Consider the following 14,297-nt stretch of genomic DNA (forward strand, 5'->3'; position numbering starts at 1 on the left):
AAAATGAGAAGAGAGAGAAAGAGAGAGAGAAAGAAAAAAAGAAAAATGCTGTATGAAAACCAAAGGATTTGAAAGGGTGAGAAGTAGCAGGTGGTGGGGACAAGAAGAGGCCGGACCAGTGGCAAGAAGTTGCAGAGGAGGACGACATAAGGAGTTGTGGGAGCAGGCAGAAGAGGATGTGAAAGCGAGGCAAGAAAGGAAAGGATAGAGAAAAGGAAAAGGAGGAGATGCTGGGGCGGGCAGCCCGCGAGGAGAAAGCCAGGGCCACGGATCAGGTAGCAAGCTCCTGGGGGACGGAGCAGGTGCGGGCTGCGAGCGAGGCCTTGGGGCCTGAAGGGGCTGCCAGAGCTTAAAACAATCTGCACGGCTCCTTTTTTTAATTTGGCTTTGTGAAGGGCCCACCCTCCACGCTATCGCTCCCTCTCTGTCTCGATGCTGAACAGATCAGCGAGCCACAAAAAGAGGTAAACATAGAGCTAAATTAAACCAGGGAACTCCCCTGGTACTGCAAAACAAATTAGTGCAAACAAATTACACAGAGTCAACACACAAACAGTCGAGCATCTGTGGCTCTTTGGACTTCAGGAGCTGGTGGCCAACATCTACACTGCTACCACACAGCACGTATTCGCCGGTAGACGACTGAAATTATGTCGGAGTACTCTCGCACAAACAAAACTAAAACGATTAGCAGTTGCTTAAGTTTGTTCACCGTGAATTTGACTTTTTGTACAGTAATATTTCGAACTTTTTTTTTGTCACAGCAGCCAGGTCGTAAACAGAAATGAAAAGGAATAAAAAGAAAAAAATGAAATGGTCACCGATGTACTGTATGAATGAAAGGGCCTGGCTCATCATCACATTCTATTAGTTATCGGGCTGAAGTCTGCAGGGCTCTTAAGTTCTTCCACAGTGAACTCACCCAAGTGTGTCTTTAATGGCTCAGTGTCCTAATCCCTGCATTAACTCAATCACTGCCTTTGACAGCTATAGATGTCAAAAATTCATTTGAACTATTTATTTTTCACATTTGTTTTCCACTTTTAACAAGAGTATGAAAAGCTAGACATTTTTCAATTGTACATTTAGAACAGATATCAAATGTATGATTAATCGTGAGTTAACTATTGAAGTCATGCGATTAATTAAAAAATGTAATCGTCTGACGCCCCTAATTTTTAATAATCTTTTTCTTTTTTTTTAATTAGGGGCATCAGGCGATATATATTTTTTTTATTGTGATTAATCACATGACTTCACTAGTTAACTTAAGATTAGTCACAAATTTGGTATCTGTTCTAAATGTACAATACATTTTTTCTAGGTTTTCATACTCTTGATAACAAATGAGGGAAAAAAAATTGAAACTAATAGAAATTGTTCAAATGACTTTTTGACGTCTATAGCTGCCAATGGCAGTGAATGAGCTAAAAGTATACCATTGGAAAAATGTACAAATACAGACTGCAAAATGCATATAAAGTATTGGACGGTATGCTTGTAATATATTAGGGGTGTCAGGCGATTACATTTTTTAATCGTAATTAATAGCATGACTTCAATAGTTAAATGACGATTAATCGCAAACTTTATATCTGTTCTAAATTTACAAAAAAATATTTTTTCTAAGTTTTCATACTCTTGTTAACATAAAAGAGGGGAAAATGTTAACTAATAGAAATATGGCTGCATCATTTAGTCATTGATACAGTAGTTTCATAATAATTCATAAAATTGAGCTAAAATTAAAAATATGTACTGTACTGTAAAAAAAAGTGTGTGATATTGATTTGTGTTGAGGTCATTTTTCTGCCACTAGATGGCATAATTGCATTTGTAAGACATTGGTGACAGCTCTGTGCATTTTTCTTTTCATATTAACAGCTATCTAATCTTTAACATGAAGCAACTTGTGAAATTCTGCAAATTGTAAAATACAACTTAACCCCAGTCCCTACAAATATAAGCATTATATTACATTTATTATTAAAATTTTGACGTGGATGTGTCTGCTGCGTTGCAACTGGAATTCCCTCAGTACAGGCTTTCTAAGTAAGGGACGGTCATTAATTGCGAATTAAAAAATTTGTGGCATTAAAGAAGCTTTAAATTAACTCAAAATGAATGCACTAATTTTGACACCCCTAATATATATACATGTATATGCAGCTTAAACAAGGTGTCAAAAGGTCAGGCATATATTATTTTTTTCTTTTTCCGGTGTTTGTCTTTCAGCTCAGTCAAACACTCCCCTCGGCCCCCTGGGCCCTTTTGGCCCTCTGGCTGTGGCTTTGGCCTGTCCATCTGCCTCCCACTGTGTACGTCTGGTGGGAAGGGGTCCGTGGAAGACCCCTGCACCCCTCTCAAACCCCATCCCCACGCAACACCCTCACCAGCCCGCAGGCCAGCTGCTTGCTTGCCAGAATGTGCACATCGCTGCCAGGTGTGCCCCAGGACTCGCAGGAGGAACACACAAACACACACTCACAATACCAACACATATGCTCAATAAGCCTCCTTACAAATGGAGGCCCTGCAACACACATGGTTATACGAGTCGGCCAAATACAAGTAATATGCAAGCACGCACACACACACACGCACACACACGTTGCCTTGACGTTGGCCAATGCTTTAATTTTCAGGCTCAGGTGTTTCCCCACAGCCCTTCATAATAGCCTGAGCTTAGAGGGGCAAGACACCAACAGGTGGCGCTGTTTTCTTAACTAATTGCAGCTTTATTTATTCATTGGCGATGAAGCTTCCAGATAACTTTGGCTGGCCTATTCAATTTTGAAAAGCACTTTTGTGTGTGTTTGTGTGGTCTTGTTTTTGTTACATAGTGGGGCCAACATTCTGAGATTTCACAGAGTTGTGGGGCCCTCCCGTCCACGTGGGGCCATTTTGCTGGGCCCCACAAGTTTAGACCTCTTTTTCAGGGTCAAAACTTAGTTTTATAGTTTAGGTTTGAATTTGGTTATGGTTGAGGTTAGGGTAAGGAATAGGACAAGGCAATCATTTTTGAGGGTTGGGTTTAGGGGGAGGGGCTAGAAAAATGCATGATGTCAATGAGATGGCCCCACAAACATAGCAAAACAAACTTGTGTGTGTGTGTGTGTCTCACAATTCTAGTATGCTTTATGCACTCTTATCAGAAAATTTACAACATCCAGGCACAACGTTATGACCACTTGGATGATATTTATTTATTATTTATTTATTATTATTATTATTTTTTATCCATCTATTTGACGACTTAATGATTGAAACAGTGATGACGATGGTGTATTACAAGCTTGTGAAGATTAAAAATACTGTACCTCATCTCTACTTTAATTATTATTGCCATACCATACATATTGTACAGAGCAGCCTGGACACAGACGAGCATAATGGTTTGCTATTTTACAATAAACTTCATTTCTGGTTCCATGGTCAGCATCACACTTTTCTCTTTTGTTATCACTGGTAGTGTAAAAAAAAGGAAAAAAAATCAAAAGTAAAATTTGAATTCTGAAGTTGTGTAAGACATACAATTAGGAACATTTGACTACACTTCTCAAACAGGACTTTTATTGTGTTTATGTACACCTGTTGTTCAAAACGCTAATCCGCGTAAAGTGCTAATGCAGCCCTGTAAACCCATGTAAAGGTTTTCCTTTTTAGTTTAAAATAACTTCCTTTAACCTTGAGGTTCCATCGCTATACACTGGTTAATGGCAGAATCCAGGGTGTTTTTTTTTTCGTTTTTGGTAAAGTTTTAATTTAAATCCATCCGTCATACCAGCTAGCTAGCATTTTGCTAACATGGGAGTGGTCGCCTCTGGAAGTTGTAACTTTAAAGCCTAGCTTGTTGGCTTGCTTAACATTTAAATTGAATGCTTATTAGCCGGTTAAACATTCACAACCACGCCCAAACACTTCCAGGTGTCGCTCTCGAAGACTAGATCACACTTCACTGTGCACTAGCGTGTTTAAATTCAAACATTCCGGTGATGCTAACTCGACCATGTGACACTATGCTATGATTCATTCTCACTTAAATCTGAAAATTCTCATTCCATTTGTTTTTAACGGTCAATTCGCACTCATTGTGAAGTCACCACCAATTCGTGCACAGCCCTAACATATTTATTGAAATATGTGATCATCTCTAGCCGAATTGTCCAGTAAATTGCCCAGCACATTTCGTGCCAATAGCGCAACTGAGTTAACACTTCATGTAGCGTGTGAACAACGGAGATACAGTATTCCTCGCTAATTAATAATCCCCGTTGGTGTTAGTTTCAGTTGATAAGTGACTGAGCCAGGCGGGCTGTTTCCTGTCATTTTACATGCTGAATGCGCTCGCTCCATATTTATCAGCACAATGTCTTTGTTCCGCTCCCAGTAGGGAAGTCAACAAGTGAATGTACCAAAAACTCAAGAGAGCAAACTTTGGGGTGATTTTCATTGTGAATAATCCAAAATTGAAGTGTTCAGCTTGCGACTACATAAAAACTTACTGGCTTAGTTATAGTTAAGGAGTCACTTGCCATTTGACTGTGGATGAGAAAAGTGCCCGTTCCGCTAGAAAAAATCAAAAATGACCCTGTCATTCATTCTCCACAAACGAGTTTTGAATCAAATTTGTTTGAGTTCTTGTGAGAATTGATGCCCTGCGGATCACACAAGCTCTTCGCCTTGCCCCTTCCTCATCCAACTACAATTAGCTCTCATGCTTACCCGAGTGCCAGGTAGGACAAGCAAGAATGGTTGCGCAATCCCTGACATTGCAAAATTCAACACAGTAATCGTTGGCTACTGGGCCGTTATTTCCTAAACACACACTCCAAAAAATGGGTGGACGGGAGCAGTAGCAGTTGTACAACAATTTGACTAAGGGCCAATGACTTTTCAGCGATATCAAATGTTTTTCTTTTTTTATAAGCTCAGGCTTCCATTTTGTCGCCTTAACCATAGATCAGATATGAAAAGACAAGTCATAGGTTTTAAACAGCCAGTACTTCCTGCAGCTCATTCACAGTTGGCGTCTGACCACCTTTTTTTTTTCTTCTCATCAATTATTGAGGAACATGCACTTCTTGGTAATGTCACTGCTGCGTCAGTTTTCAGTGTCTGCATATCTAATGCCTACTAGAACATCTGAACTTTATTTTGGGGTTTATCAGAGGCACTTTAAAGGCTGACCGTTTCAATTTTCTCAGTTGAGTTATATACGGTAGGACTCATAGGTGTCAAACTCCGGTCCTCGAGGGTCAAAGTCCTGCAGGTTATGGAGGTTTCCCTCTTCCAACACAAGCTGATTCCAATCAGCAGGATCGTTATCAACCTTATGCAGAGCTTGCTGATGAGCTGATCATATATCAGCTGTGTTGGAGAACGGAAACATCCAAAACCTGCAGGACTGCGGCCCTCCAGGACCGGAGTTTGACACCTATGCGGTAGGTGATCGATCACAACAATCATGTGAAATGATTTGAGAAACTGGCTTTCCGAAAATTCCTTTGTAAATAGTTTTCAACTTTACTGTGTTTAAAAGTCAATATACAGTATAAGTAAAATATATCCCTAAATGTAGTAATACTTTTGCCATTTTTGGGCTCAACCTCTTGCCCTGGAAAATATTTGTGCACATGCCTGGATATCATAATGTGGTTACTTGGAGAAAGATGCCGTCACCACAGATGAGTGATTTTCTGTAGACCCCCTATCCTATCTCTTCCACTGCCACTCATATGCCGCCCCATTCCTCACCCTCGCCTTTGTGGGGATCTTATCTAGTTGATTATGCCCTAACCCCTCGATTGTTGTGCTCTATAAAACAATAATTATAAATCCCAAACAAGACTGAGGGAGATATATAACAGCTTTCTTCTGATGTGACCCCCCCCCCCCCTTTAATCTCCCCCTCCTCTGTTTCATAAGAGCCAAGGGAGGTGGCGAAGGGGGTTTGGGGTGGCGGTGTGCTGGCAAAGCCTCTTTAAACTCTCCGGCATTATGTAGGATTATTTTGTGCAGAGATCCTGGCTTATGTGTCTGTTTTTTTTTTTCTCCCTCTCCCTCATTCTCCTCTCGCTTGTGGCAGACATGCTCGGTAAACAGGTTGTGTCACACTTGATTGCATTTGAGAAATTAAAAAGCAGCAGTGACAATAGGCCAGCGCTGGTGGATGAGGGCCCGGGCTGGGCGGAGCGGGGTGGGGGGTGGCTGGGGGATACTGACACCATAAGACCCCAACTCTTTGGGGACCCCCGCTACGCTGTGTGACAGAAGCAGCCCTCGCTGCCACAACAATACCGGGGCTCGCCCTTCAGAGAGCACTCCTCCCGCGCACTCACCAAGTCTATCTGCAGCAGGCCATCTGCTCGCCTTCTCTCTTTCTTCTCCTTCCGCTTCGGTCTTTGAGTCGAGCTCAAACATTCAAGTGTTTACCAGCACAAACGCTCTGCCAGGTTGTAGGTGTTTATGAGTGTTTTCGAGGCATATTCCCCTTGCGATTCACAATGTGTGTATACATAGGGAGCGACATTACTGCAGTTGACACATTCAGTGCAAACGATATAAAACACTCAAGACGTTTAATGATTTCAGGTGAACAACTCAACAGAAGAATATGTTGCTTGGAGGCCTTTTTTAACATGATGCAATTCTCTGTTTTTTGAATAATCAGCGCTGTGATAGCTGTTTGGGGAAATTCATGTTGAAAGGCTCCTGCAGTTAAGAGTTTGTCCTATAGGAGACAGTGTTACACTATCAAACATGGAATCACTAAAGTGCTTCATATTGTCCTGCTTTTGCCTTAAAAGGACTAGTTTAGGATCTTAATGGAGATTTCGTTTTCTTAGACTGTAATATTACAAAAAAAAGTATTTCAGTTACAATTAAGTGGCAGCACACATGCACAGTAGCCAAGTATAATTATTAGGGGTGTTGGAAAAAATCAATTTCGGCAATATATCGCGATATTACAGCGCACAATTCTCGAATCGATTCGATATGTGGCCGAATCGATTTTTAAACATCAATTTTTTATGGGAATATTCAACAAAACGTCTTACTTAGGGTTAGGAGTCACACATTAAGCATGGAAGAATGTTATATTAATGGAACATTAAGCCTTAATATTTTATTTCATTGCTGTTCAAACATGAAACAGACTGCAACCAGTTTGTTAAATGCGGTGGCTCAGTAATAAGTCAGAATTTTCAGATAAATAAATACATTTCCATACAAATCTTACAGTGTACATGTACAAGTTTACTGATTAGTATTTTCTAAATTTGAGTAAAAAAAAAAATCACAATAATCAATTTATAGATTTGCATCGGGATTAATCGGTATCGGATCAAATCGTGACCTATGAATCGTGATACGAATCGAATCGCCAGGTACTAGGCAATTCACACCTCTAATAATTATTATTACACTAAAGTTATGCAGCTTTTGGCACGGCCCAACAGTCCTATGGTTGGAAATTAGTGCTGTCAAAGTTAAAGCACTTTTTTTTTCAGACCGATACCAGCACAAGCACTCAACTCTTGAGTAATCACTGAATCCGATATCAATACAGATATCAAATATTGATAATGCTAGTAAGACCTATATATCCCAATACAGTATAGCATTTTCCCTTAAAATCACATGAAATTAATGGCAATTTTCAATTGTTCAAATTTCTCATTTGTAGTTCCTGATTGTAAAAGGGCCACAAGAGGGCACTGGTATCGGCCCGATACCTGGAATGGTTACTCGCATATCCATACTTGTACTGCTAGCGGTCTGGAAAAAAAAAAAGAGTCGTATCAAACATCCTCACCTAAAATTATCATCATTAATGCTTGTGCTAGCCATTTGTTATTGAATGTTGATATAACTGTAAAGATGTAACAAAATGTAACAACAAAAAATACTCCATTTTTGTGATAACATGTCTGGTTAAACTTTGATTGTGAATCTGCTCACTCCACATACTGTACTACTTTGTATTTTGTTACGTTCTTCTTTGCTGAACACATTACGGAATAAAAAAAAAAAAAGCCACAAAAAAGCCAAAGTAAAAAGTTAAATTTGGCTTAAGTTATTCTATTAGTCCTTACTGATAGTCCATTATGTGTTTTTTTGTTCTAGTTTGTTTTTTTCCAGGTATTTGACGTATTGTGTGACGTTATGATCAACGTTAGCCTATCTTTAATTGCTATAAACTCACAAAAATACAAACAAAAATTAAGACAACTCCAGTCCGATTTCTCGTCACGCTATGCCAACATCTGATCTGGCAGTTGGAAATCCGTTGTAGACACCTTTAACGTTAGCACTGTTTAGCACTAGCATTCGCACTGTTGCCGTGAGACTGAGAGTGAGAGCCAGTTCCCAGAAACAACCCAGTTGTGTTTGTCAACACCACAAATACACGCTGTTTTATTCACGATTGGCTTCTTTACACAGAATCATTAACTTGTGGTCGCCCGTCGCCGTAGAGCTTCAAGCCAAACATTGGCGTTAATCTATTTATCGCCGTGGGTCCTTTTTTGCTCCCCCTGCAACAGTCAGTCATGTTTAATTGAATGTGTCTCACTCGGCCCAATCTAATCTGGACTTTTGCAGCACATTTGCTTACAGTTATTTGTTTTTGACAGGAGTGAAGCTGACACAAGTTCCCGTTCCGTCGGAACGCGGCGCCTGCGTCAAGGGAGCGACCTGCGCTAGCTGGCCTGTCTCCAGTGTGGAGGCCTCCCTAATATATAATCTGTTGATTTACTGTCACCTCAAGGAGCGCAGTCAACCCCAAGGAGACGGCGCCGAAATTCATTAATCTAATTAGATATGTCATATTGCCCAAATGAGACGGCGTTATGGCTTTGCTGCAGGATAAGTGCAAAGTAAGACTGAAGTCCCACAAGGATAGCTTGCGGCCGTCGTGTGCTAACGCTACTGTGCTTCATTACACTCTTAATTACCTATTGTTTCTAACCAGTTGGTGGCGTTTTAATGAGAATCTACAGGCAGTTAAATGTAATCTAAATTTTCTAATCTACTGGTCCATTACCAAAGAGTCAAAATGTTATTGGTTTTGTGAGTAATCAGACTTTTAAATGGTGCTGATCTCGCTCCCGGAGGGCAAGGACCGAGCTTCCACTGTGTAATTGAATTCAGATTTCTTCGCCTTCCCCATCTTCTTCTTTCTCTTCTCTGCAGCAGGCCGAGAGGAAGATTCTTCGGTTGCGGGTGATCACGCGGGTCGAGGAGCATGTCTTTGCTTCCGGTTGCATCGCAAGACTTTTTTTTTTTCCAGGCGTGGGTCACAAATGCGATCCCTTGAAGAGAAAGTGTAGGACGTGTGTATGCAGGCAGCATGCATGTGTGTGTGTTTGCGGCCGAGTCTGTCCGGTGTTCTGCCGTGCTGTCACCTGCAGCCAGATAAGCCAAAGGATTTATCACCCGGTAAATTGCCTTTGAGCGCTGGATAAAATGGTTCCAATGCATCCTCAGACAAAAATGCTGCGAGGTTAATGAGAGCCAAATTCGCAGAGGGCTAAATCTATTAGCTTTTCACGGATGGAATCCATCAACATGCACTGCACAGGTGGATTTGTCATTTTGAAGCATTGCTCGTTTGAATTCCAAAACACAATCTTCCACACGGAATCATTCACTTTGATTATGATTGCCTCTTCATCAAGAAAATGACAGCTATGAACTCAGTTTCTTTTCCATTATGTTACACGCGCTTATTAACTCTAGCTTTCTTTGGCAGTATAGAAAGAATGGATTTTATGCTTAAAAAAAACCCATCTAAACAATATTGCTTTGTGTTGTTAATTATAGCAACACAATGTGCTCTTTCCATGCACTTTATTTTTAAGACTTCAGTTCAATAAAATTTAATGTTGCATGTTTGAGACCACTTTTTTTCAGACCAATATCAGTACTAGTACTCAACTCTTGAGTGGTCACCGATACCAAGTACTGATACCACTAACATTTTCTTTCCAGAAAACAACGACAGATCATTTTAGAGAAAGACTTATTTATTCTAACAAAGCATTTTTCCATAAAACTGCATGAAATTAATGGCGGTCTTCTATTCTTCTTTATTTCTAGTTCCTGATCATAAAACAGCCACAAGAGGACAGCCAACACTGGTATCAGCCACCGCCATGAGTAGCTACTGATACCTTGAAATAAATGAATAAAAAAATAAATAAATAGCAGCTTGCCATTGTCATGGCTCCCCCTGTCTCCTGTCATGATCTGTGCTGTCAGTCCTGTGCTCTCAGGTAGTTTTGTGTAGACTTCCTGATCCTGTTCCTCGACTATGTTTTGCCTCGCCCGTTCTGATCTTGCTTCCGTGTTTTCCTGTAAGTACTTTGACTTGTTGATGACTGTTTTCTTGCTGCATTTTGTTTGGCGCAAGCACCTTTTGTTTTGATGTGCGCTTTTCGTTCTTCTCGTTCCTTGCATTTGCAAGCGATTTCAATTGTACTTTGTTTATTGTATGCTTTTTGTGTTTCTACTCGGTGTCTACATTTTTGGGATCCACTGCTTACTCGTAACACTGCTCAGCGAAAACCATATAGACCCCAAAATGATGATTTAATACTTAAAGTGAAAGAATATTCCTTTACGGGGTGACTTCTTAAGACCAATTTTAAAAAGAAAAAGTAATCCTACTCGAAAAGAAATCACGACACAAGGAGCCTTCTGCTGGCATTTTTGCGGACAAACATAATAAAAACTATATTGGCCATAGTATATGAGAAATTTTATGGGGCCCTCTATTAACGGGAGGCCCTAGACAACTGCCTAGGTTTGCCTAATGGTAAGTCCGCCTCTGATTTTAAGTACCGATACCATTAATAGTTTTTTTTTAAATTTCCATCATCATTTTAAAGAACGAGCTTCTGTATATATCCCAATATAGCATTTTTCTTAACAATTACATGAAACTAATGAAAATGTTCCTTTCTTCTAATTTCTAATATTAATAAAGCCGGGTATCGAGCCGATACCGATACCTGCTATCGATACTCACCTATCCATTCACAACATAATAATGACCACTTAAACGATCTAACAAAATGCAGCACAAAGATGAATAATGGTCAGCTTTGCCAGACACTATCAGAGAAGCACAGTACTATTTTACAAGTTGTTAGTGTGCCTTATACTTAAAACTGCAATATTTTGATGACCTTGTTAAGCTACATGGCCTCAACAAGTTAGCAAGCGCCAATTTACACTTATCAATATCATATATATATACATCACTTTGGGCCCCACCACTTCAACGATGCACTATGACCCCTGTCAGTGATGAACCCTTTAAATCATCACTTTTCAGCCAATCCTGATACGGCTAATGTCATTTACTAACTGGCATGAGTTTAGTTTAATTTTCTCCTGTAACTCCGAACAAGAACACAAAGATGTGCATCTTCCAAGTTATTCCCTCGAAAAAAAAAGAAAAGTGAAAAGGCTTTTATTTCCAAGATTTAGCTGGGACTCACTTGAAACATTCTGTTTGGATGTCACACAAAAGAGAAGTACTTTGCTTCTGTTATGAGCTTAAGACTGGAAAGTGGGCTTGTTATGTTCTAAAATTTCTGGAACTCAGAGTTCCTTTTGATTTTCCTATCTTTCTTCCATAGTTCTTTCTTTGGCACAGTGTACAGTACACTACCAGATAATTGGCGTAACTTTTATCTCTGTGGATGCAGGAAAACAAGATAAGAAAACAGAGACAAATTTATTTTTTGATCAATTTTGTTTGATACTTTCTGTTTGGCGATGACAACTTTGCTGTTGAGTATTTGTCCATTGCATTAGTGCAAAGTGCTCAGAGACAGGCATCCTCAAAAAGAAACCCCGCACCCCAACTGATGAGCAGCATTATTCAAACAGTCTTTGTTGTCACTACACTTTGCAAGTCATCACATTCCTGTCACAGGCAGGCGGGCGCATTGGATGCACTGCAGCCTCATTTAGATCAGCTTTTGCTTGATCTCAACTTGCCAAGTTCACATTTTTCACTCCGCTGCATATCAGCACTCATCATCCAATTTCATATTTTCCATCTTAATAAATAGCAAAACAAGTGTACAATCACTGGCTGCAACATTACTGTACATGTGAACAGTTGAATGGAAGAACTAAATAAAAACAAAATCTTCTTTACGACACACTCAGATATGTAGTGGCGAGTGTATATTGCTTGTTGTGCCTTTTTCACAGATACATAAAAGATGCTCTACTGTGGGCTGCTAATACCAAAAAAATCCACAGGAATCAAACAGCCGGTGATACAAGCAAAACACACAGCAAGCACAAAATGTCAACAAATGTTACTAATTCGACTAATACTACGGCGACATATCCATGGTTCAAGTGTAAACTGTTACAGTAGAAGCAGCAGTGCATAAAGTGGTCAAAAAGAGATGATTCAGGATGGGCCACTATGACGATATAGTGGCTTACAATGTATGCACCATTGTAGTAAACTGCACAAGTAAAGATTTTGTTGTTGTTGATGATGCTAAAACAATGAAAGTTGAGTTGAAGTCTACAAGTCCATGACAGCCTTAATATTTTTTTTGTACAATTCGGTCACATAGACATAAGGGATGTGCCAAAAATGTTATTGTTTGTAATGTTTTTCTTTTTTTTTTTTTTTTTTTTGGGAGAGCTCAGTATTGATCATTTGACATGTCTTTTTTTTTTTTTTTGTATGTGAATGTGTGTGTGTGCGTGTAAAAAAAAAAATCCCATACCGTTCACCTAAACCGAACACTTCAAAATCCAGCCAGAGTCGTGGGGCCGCCAGGAGACCCGAAGAGGGACCAAAGAAAAGAAAGAAAAGCGAAGCCCAGCACCGACCAGACACCACCCACCGGGCCACTAACCAGAGTCCTTCACCAACCCCAGAGACATCTAAATTCCAACAAATCAGGGAGACCTCAAGGGCCCAAAGGAGAAACTGAGGAAAGGTAGAAAGGACAGACGAAGCAGAGTGAGATCCACAGACACCAGCCTCCACCGATTCAATGACCTGAGGGAGAAACAGATTGTGTCTGAGTTTTGATAGATGCTGGTGTGGTGGATCTGGCATGCATAAAAATCTCCACCAAAGAGGGGAGCCGTCGACCCCCGCCAGGACAGAGCAAGCGCAACACCTCAGGGTCCCCCAGTCCACGGCAGCGCCAAAGGGCGACCCCCGGGCCCTGCAGGGGCCACCGGCCGGAGAGCAAGCCCAGGAGCAGGAGCGCCCCCCACCCCAACGCGGCCCGCGCCCCCAACCCAACGCAGCAGGACGGGCACCGCAGGCCCACCAGGCACCCCACCGGCCCACAACCCCCGCTCCCCACCCCCCCCTCCAGCCCCCCATCCACCCCTGCCATCCACCCCAACCCAGCCCCAAACGCCCCCAGGTCCCCAAATCCCCAGACACCCCCCCACCCCAGCACCCCCCACCCCAGCACCCCCACCACCACCATCCCCCCAACCAAGCCGCCCCGGCCCCCGCCCCCACCAACCGACAGCCCCCGACCCCGGGGACACACCGCACAGAGGCACCGGCGCCAAAGAGGGGCCGGGCAGCGAAGCGGGGAGGGCATCCGCGCCCACCCCACCCCCCACCACGCGGAGGGACGGAACACCAGGGGCAGAAGGGGAGATGGGGGCACCGGAGGACGGGCGGCACCCCCGAACCCCAGGCCCAGCGGGGAGAGGCCCCGGTCGTCAAAAATGTTATTCTCATAAGAATCGCGATTCTCATTTAGTACGATTCAGAAGCAATTTTAAATGTCGCAAAATCGATTTTATTTAAATTATTTTATACTGTCTTGCCTTTGTCTGTGTTTGCCTTTATTTGGAGCGCTGTTCATGTTGTGCTCGGTTTGGCCACTGAGGGGCAATGTGGTTCCATGCGGTCTAATACACTATTAAGTTTTTTTCCTTCTACTCTCTAATGTAGCTAAGTCACGATCAATTTGTTCTAATAAAAGTTTTGTTTTTTTTTCAGCGTGGAGCCGTTCTTCGAGTGATTAAAGTGCCGCGGGTAGCGTGTTAATTAGCATTAGCGAGTCCAATAGAGTATATCATTACAATTCCTTGCACATCTATAGATTGAAGCAAAAATCATTGTCAATCAAATCATTTTGAATAAAAAAATACTAATCGAAAATCGATTCTGAATCGAATCGCAGACCCAAAAATCGGAATATAATCGTGAGACATTCAAAGATTCCCACCCCTAATAGACATACTGTATATTGATGGACCAGCACAAAAACAAACAA

The sequence above is a fragment of the Vanacampus margaritifer genome, chromosome 9 (assembly GCF_051991255.1).
Source record: "Vanacampus margaritifer isolate UIUO_Vmar chromosome 9, RoL_Vmar_1.0, whole genome shotgun sequence".
Classification (NCBI taxonomy): domain Eukaryota; kingdom Metazoa; phylum Chordata; class Actinopteri; order Syngnathiformes; family Syngnathidae; genus Vanacampus; species Vanacampus margaritifer.